This window comes from Mixophyes fleayi, chromosome 9, assembly GCF_038048845.1.
Source record: "Mixophyes fleayi isolate aMixFle1 chromosome 9, aMixFle1.hap1, whole genome shotgun sequence".
NCBI lineage: Eukaryota > Metazoa > Chordata > Amphibia > Anura > Limnodynastidae > Mixophyes > Mixophyes fleayi.
In genome coordinates this window covers 105,390,861-105,397,404 of record NC_134410.1, presented here as the reverse complement: position 1 = coordinate 105,397,404, position 6,544 = coordinate 105,390,861, and positions in this window count along the sequence as shown.

Below are 6,544 nucleotides of genomic sequence, written 5' to 3'. Positions count from 1 at the left end.
CTAATGCCTATTTACCATGCTGGTAGTATAAAAATACACTATTGGAGTAATACTGTTAGTTTATACAAATTTCCTATGTGTTATATGTAATAAGAACAAGTAGGCAACCGTAAAGTAATTAAAAAGAAATACCATGGTAATGGTGAAGCTGGTTTACAGCATGAACCTCGGTAATGGCTGAAAACCAGGTCGCACTGCACATACCTTACGGTCATATTCTGAGTCGAGCATATCTTAGACTCTTGGCCTTTGCGCGTGAAATGCTGTCAGTTCAGTACATTGAGAGTGGTTCACTTGGGTCCTTTGGCTTACACAAGATATCCCTTATAGGATAATTTAACTTTCCACATCTAATAGACAAGAGTTTACTTTTCAATGTTGATAAAATCTAGCGCAGATACATCCTTTGCAAATATGCATCTGTAATCCAGTTGTGTTTATGTGAATTTATGTACAACTCAATCCAGTATATGACTGTAGAAATGCAAGTGTACAGACACATTTTTTTTTTTGTGTATGCAACAGTCTCATTTTTATATCCAACTCGACATCAGGCTAGATATGCATATTTTTCCAGACTTTATAATCTATAAAAAAACATTACAGTAAAAATGAACTGGAAGTTTTGGTTGTTGCTTGTACTTGGTCACGTGAACACTACAGGTAGGTTTTTTTAATTAACAATAGGCGTAGAAGGAGGAGTAGTTAGCGGTGGAATATGGCTAAGGGAGTAGAGATAAGGTCCTCCAGCCAAGTGTCGGGGCCACCTCCAAGATTCGTATTAAAGTAGTATAAGTATCGTCATCGTAGATCTTCTGTCTGCGTTTCAGGGCTGGCTACCTGGGGGCTGTTTTTGTTTTTTTATCCCCCAGAAGAGATTTCCCTACAGAGAGTATCTAGTAAAGATTAGTCCTGGATTTGGTGAAACTTTGATAGTGTTAGGGTAATTGAGCTAATATGTAGCTTTCAGAGCATGGAAAATTGGCATTGGTTTTCATTTCCTCCAGAAGTATATTTTGTTGAGGTTCTATCAATGATATATTCTAAATAACTCCTTTGAAGACTGAGTTTGAATGATTTATATTGGTTTGCTTGGCCACACAAAACTTCCAGTAGTGGCTTGTGGAGACAGTATTTCTAAGTTGGGGAGAGGAATATGAAGGGACCAAAATAAATATGGAGGTAGGATATTCTTTTTAATCGTGTTGATGCAGCCATACCAGGAGATGTTGAGTTTGTCTCACGCATTTTTTTTTCTTTTCCTTAGAGGGGGAGAATTGGCTTTAAAATGAGACTGAAGGTGGCTAAAGTTCTAGCTATTTTATGAAAATCCTCTTCTATTGGCAATGGAAATGTATTCCTATATTTGGAAGCTTTACATTTGGTGCTTTTGTTTTGTGAGTATTATTCTCAAACCACATAGTTTGCCTAACTCTGAAAAGGACCAGCTAGAGACTGGGTAGAGGAGGTCATGGTTTAAGGCAAATTTGTATTGATGGGGGTCCAATGTTGTCAGCAAATAAGGGAATAAATGTGAAAGGGATAAGTGAGGGCATCATTGTCTGGTGTCATGGTACATTGTTTTGTTGGGAGAAAAATCCAAGATTTTTGACCCTGAATGTCAAACTATCAGATTCAATCAGCCTCCATGTTTCACCTATCTACCATTTGGGTTCCTTCTCTGCATTATGAGTTCAAAGCACAGGAGGTGTGAATTTGTGATGCATAATATTGAGCACTCATTCCACATTATGCACAGATCACTTGATACCTTACATTGCACAGTATAAGGCAAGTTCTGACAATGTTACATTATTGTTAATCGACTATCTGGGCCTATAATTGCTGCCGATTGCTAGTTTTTGTCTAGTTTAGAGATGACTGTAATGCGGACCCTCCACTCTTATCAGGAGGAGGGGAATGATGTTCACATACAATCGAATTGACCATTTTCTTCAGGCAAGGTAAAATAAGTCTACAGTGATCACCTTAAAGGCCGTAGGCTCCTGCTGCTTGAAAGCCATTGATATTTCTGGACAGAGCTATTCCCTTTGTGCATTGTTGAGCTTGGGCATGTCCTGAAAAATAGATTTGAAATGCTGAAAAAGTGTGAGATGTCTTTGGTGAAATTCCTATTATACAGATCTGAGTAATGTTTGGAAAAGCATTTTCAAATGCTGTCCCTAAGTTTCCGACTTATTTTGTGTGTGTGTACATCAATTTCACCTGTAGGCAATCTGAATCTGCATTTACAGATATAAAGAATGATTAGTCATGTTGCTTAGACTGATTGAGATGGATACACACTGTCCATGTGCTACCACTAAGGGAGCGATATCCTTTAAAGAGAGATTATACAAAAAATATGTGATTGTTTAATAAATAAAAATGTGATGTGGCAGAAATCGAGGCTTACTAAGCACAAGTATATATTTAAGGTGACAGGAAATCCACTGAGGTGTGCTTGATAACTAATTATTGGAAATATACATAGAAGTGAAATAATGGGACAGGCTCATTTGTAAGCAGAGACTCCATGGCAGTATCCAGTCTGAAAACTTTATGGTGGAAATAAAAAGGAGCAGAGTTTCCTGTAGTTTAACGGGCAGGTCAAGGCTCTTGTGACACTTTGCGTTAAATTGAATTCCCCCCTTTATGTCTAAGCCCATGTATTGTACTGAAGTGACTAGTTATAGTTTCTAGACTTGATATGGCTGGGTGCGCCTTTTGCTCAGTCACGTAACATTTCTCAAACCACAACAAACTCAATATCAAAAAGCTCTATGGCATTGTGTAAAAATTTAAATGACTCAATGTATGCATAACGGCAAGTCTGGGGTTATGTATCAAAGCAAAATTCACAGCTGTTTGAGTGGTGGTATCTTCTCAGGAATCATAGCAGCCAATATTGACCCCTCCCTCAAGGAACTCCTGTTCAGAAATATGATGGGCTAGTTATTCTTGTGGAAGTTAGTGTAATAAAATTGTGTTGCTCCATCTTTAAAGATCATCTGTAACCAACGTTTTTTCCAAAGTGACTTGGCTTTATAAAAAATAAATAAAATGTCCTTTTTTGTTTTGGAGGCCAGGATTTAGGTACTAAACAGTTACTTATGCTGAAGTTCCTCCCCTTTCCTAACCCATCTTAGTTCATGACTTGCAAAACCCCCAAAGGATAAAGGGGAAATAATAAAGTAAAAGAACTGAACACAGAGCGTAAAGGATGGGAATGCAGTGTCCACTAAATGGATTTGGAGAAATTAATTTAACAGTAAGTACAATAATCCTGTTTTCTTTTACATCCTATCGGAGGGGCACTGCTACCTAGGGGAATGTTACAAAACTGCCCCTACAGGGGGAAAATGCTCAGATATAACAAAATACAAACCTCATCACTGGACATGAAAATGAGATAAATTTGTGGACAGAGGAACAAGTGCATAGCTGCTTGCCTGACACTCCCGGCCGTGCCATCCATTGATCAAGTAGAATGAGCAGAAACGTTTGAAACTGTAACTAGAAGAAGCCTGCTGAAGGGCAGACCTGATCCACCAGGCTGGAGCCACTGGTGATGGTGGCCAACCAAACGATGGCTATGATGCCCTCCTTGCTGTTGCTAACTGATCTGAGGGATTCCAGGTGGAACCTCTCCACTTGAATCTAGGTGTTCAAGGACTTCTCTTCTGGACGAGGAAACGGTTTTAGTAAAAACAAAAACTGAAGGATAAATTCCATCAAACTCCAGTTTTGTTAAAGCTCCAGACAGTTGTAAAATGGCATTTTTTTTTAATAAAGATGAAACCTGGCTGGTTTTGTCATTAATTAAATTGCGGTTTTAATTATGGCTGTCAAAATTGCAGAGAATCAACAATGACAGAACCACAGTTTGGAAAATTTACCTGAGTCTTCTCTTCTGGGACAGAGGAGAAGCAATAGCTTTCGTGAGAGCCTACTGGTTTGCCTTTACCCCTGCAAAGGCTGGTGAAAGAAAAAAAAAATCTCTTGAGCAAAGGTCAAGGATATAATCTCTCTATCAAACCTGGATCCATAAGTCTGAAGAGGCGGCTCTCCAAATTATCCTGGAGCAAAATAAGATGGACTCCCACCTCAGACTGAATTTGGTGGGGATAGAAACAGTCAGATTCTGTCACTGAGGGCTTAGGACCTTGGCAGCCAGGACTCCCCTCTACTGTTCCCCACATGCAGAAAAGTAAAGGCCTTTTTTTGTTTTTGTATGGAAGGAGGCACGAAACATTGGTCCCTTCAACATCGATGTGTTAACCAGGAGAAAAGAGCTCTTTCCCCTTCCAGTCTGTCCAATAATTTTGTTAAGTTCACTTCTGACAATAACACTATCTTCAAATGAAAATGCTTTCAGATATTTCTTGGATTTGATATCTATATCCCAGAACCAGAGCAAAAGTACCAGTCTAGCAACTTACAGATGATAAAAAGCTGCATGACCTAGGTATTGTGACACTTCTTTTATATGTTCCACCAGCAGTAACAACTCTGACCTAGGTCGGTCACACTGCAGCCCTTCCAGAAGCGGATCAGACCATTTCTACATTGCACCAGCAGCCACATAAATGAACTTTAAAATGTTTTCACATTTGATGTATATATAAGTAGCTGATGATGATGTCCGTTCCATCCTTCTGTTCCAGGTAGGGGTAGACTTAGAGCTGTTCCCACTTAACCATGCTCTCAGCGTGAAAGGGATACCCACTAAGAACTTACACAGAATAAGTAATCTCATATCTAGCTTAACCCTTGCCTCTCCCAGGAGTTTATATAAATGAGTAGACTAAGGAAAAGGGACAACTCTCTTCCTTTCTTTCAAGTGTTGCAGCCTTAGCAGTTGGAGGATCTTTCACATCGAACATGTCTAAAGCGTAACAGACTGCCTTAACTAGTGTCTCTGCCATGCCCTGACCTCCAAAGCTTTCACCTGTGAATCCACCCAGGTCTTCTGGGTCTGAGACACCCAGAATTTCTCCCTCTTTATGGGAAGAAGATTCTGAATCTGAATTCTCACCTAGGAAAACTCCAGTAAACTGCTGCAGTTTTCATGGTCTCCAAACAATGGGAATTTCAAGGTGTTTTTTCAATAAGGACGACACTTGCGCAAATCCCAAAAATGATTTCTCCAATGTCTTTGCTCACACTGGTTCAGCCTGGGTCACAGCCACAGAACCTGTCACAACCTGGAATTGAGAGTCTGCTAGCAGAGAGGAATTAAAAAACTTACACTCGCATTTCTAGGAGTCGCAGCCAGTCTAGCCAGCTCCTATGCCCATGGTGATACCAGTCCTGAACAGTAGTGCCACCTGCCCGTTAGAAATAGCTCTGGCGGAGTCAGGGAATGCCACCAGATACAACCCCCTGAACCCCTCTGGGCACGGGGGAGCATTGTATGTGTTGGCCCTGGTGGACAACTTGCAAATAGGGTCCTGTATGTACCAGAACACTGCAATGGAGACCAATATAAACAAATAGTATTAGAAGAACAAGGAAATAAAATCCAACTACTCATTGTGCACTAAAGTTAAACTGAGGAGTGGAGATGGGAGGAGCTTCAGTCTCAGACTTTTGAACTATTAAGTGTCCAGCTCCTGTGCCCTCACCTCAATTATACACCCCTCCCCTAGATAGTATGTAGGAGAAAATCACCTTTCTTTGATATCCTCTTCCATAATGCATTGGACACTACGCTAATAGAGACACTATAACTTTAATTGGTCAGCATAACCTCCTGCTTACCCACATTCAGTGTGGATATTTGGTTTTCAGGACAAAGCAGCAAAAGCTCTCTTTGATTAAGCAACTAAACACACATGAAACTAGTGACTGTGTTGCACATCATTTATCACAGGCAATTTTTTAGTCTTATATTTTCATCTGACTTTTAATTTCTGTTCATGGGAGAGGAGCTGATTAATTGCAAACAACCCGATGTGACCAGTGCTAACACAAAGCGGTTGTACCAAGCAATTAGTAATAAAACTAAAAACCATGGAGCTGTCCTCAGACTTACAGTAAGTAATGTGGAGGTGACATCCGTACACTGATCAAGGACGACAGGACGTGGGACCACTCTCTAGTACAAATCTGCCTGCAGACAGTCATGGGCCACTCACTCAATTAGCTTGGCTAACTAATTATAATATAGGCAACCTATTCTTCAATAGCTTAATAAGCCTAAGGGAGAAAAGTAATAAGAGCTTCAGCTCCTCTGTATGGAGATTTACTCCAATAATACGAAGACAAATTTAGATTTTAGGGAAAAAAAATTTCCACAAAAATGTCAAACATATCTTGTGTCTATATTTCTATGTAATAACTTCCCCAGAACTTTATTCATTAAGGCTCTGTCCATCCAATTACATCAGTCATTGAAAGAAAATTAGTTCAGATGTCATCGCTTCTCTTTGTTGTCAGTATATAAATGATCCTCATACATTTCTCTAATAAAAGGAAAAGTAAATCTGCTGATTTTATTAACCCCTTCACGCATTATGACCTATTATGGACATCACGCCTG